General features: G+C 32.4%; 1 non-coding gene across 1 annotated transcript; it reads right to left on the reverse strand.

Moving 5' to 3' along the window:
* Positions 1–201: 201 nt before the first annotated feature.
* LOC136332667 (U6 spliceosomal RNA) lies at positions 202–310 on the reverse strand. The gene has a single exon (XR_010730833.1). It is a non-coding gene; the product is annotated as a U6 spliceosomal RNA (small nuclear RNA).
* Positions 311–1,152: the final 842 nt, after the last annotated feature.

Genomic DNA, 1,152 nt, shown 5'->3' on the forward strand with positions numbered 1-1,152 from the left:
CTGACTGATTCTTTTTTATACTTGCTATTTCTTTATTTAGGTGTTCATAATGACCATCTATTGTTGTTCTAATATCCCTAAGCATCCTTACAATCATTATTTTGAACTCCGCATCTGGGAGTTTGATTATTCCATATCACTCAGTTTATCTCCTGAAGGTATCTCTTGTGGTTTCATTTGGATTGCACTTTTTTGTTTTCTAAAAATATGGAACGCTTCACGAATTTGCATGTCATCCTTGCACAGGAGCCATGCTAATCTTCTCTGTATTGTTCCAATTTTTTAGTATATGTGCTGCCGAAGCGAGCACAGTAAGATTATTTTTGGTGAAAATGAGAGATATCCAATGTATTTATTTTTCATGAATTTTTTTAACATTATACCTTCCTACTCACTTTATTTATATTTTTATATTATGTGCAGTGAATACACTCTAAATGGTGTATGGTTTTATGAGTTTTGGCAACTGCATAGAGTTGAGCAACTACTACAACAATAAAGATACAGAACAGCCCATCAGCCCCCAACATTTTTTTATGCATTTACTATGCAGACAACCCTTCTCCTAGTCCCCCAACCTCGACACCAATGATACATTCTCCTTCTTTGTAGTTTTATCTCTTCCAGAGTGTCATATAAATGGAATCATAGAATACAGAGCCTTCTTTAACTTACTGTGAATCTCATCTACAAATAAGAATGCTAGATCATATGGTAAGTGATGTTTTATTTTACAATGTAACTGTAATATCTTGCATTCCTGTGAACAGTGTTTGAGGTTCACTGGTTTCACATTTTCACCATGCTCAGTACTGTTTTAATTTTTGTTTGGTCATTCTAGTATCTGTAGAGTAGTATCTCATGGTGATATAAATGTGCAATTCTTAATGATTAATGATGTCAAGTCCCTTTTCATGTGCTTATTTGCCATTCATATAATCTTGTTTGTGAACCTGTTCAAAATTTCTGTCCTTTATCTTTTTTTTTCTGAACTGCTTGTTTTCTTATTATTTTGACAGTAATTTATATACTTGAAAAAATTTCCCTTATCAAACATGTTTCTTAAAATATTTCTCCTAGTCTGCAGTTTGCCTTTTTATTCTCTTAATAGTGTCTTATAAAGAGCAGAGAACAAAAGTTTATAATAGTGAA

This window comes from Saccopteryx bilineata, chromosome 3 (genome assembly GCF_036850765.1).
Source record: "Saccopteryx bilineata isolate mSacBil1 chromosome 3, mSacBil1_pri_phased_curated, whole genome shotgun sequence".
In the NCBI taxonomy this organism is placed as follows: domain Eukaryota; kingdom Metazoa; phylum Chordata; class Mammalia; order Chiroptera; family Emballonuridae; genus Saccopteryx; species Saccopteryx bilineata.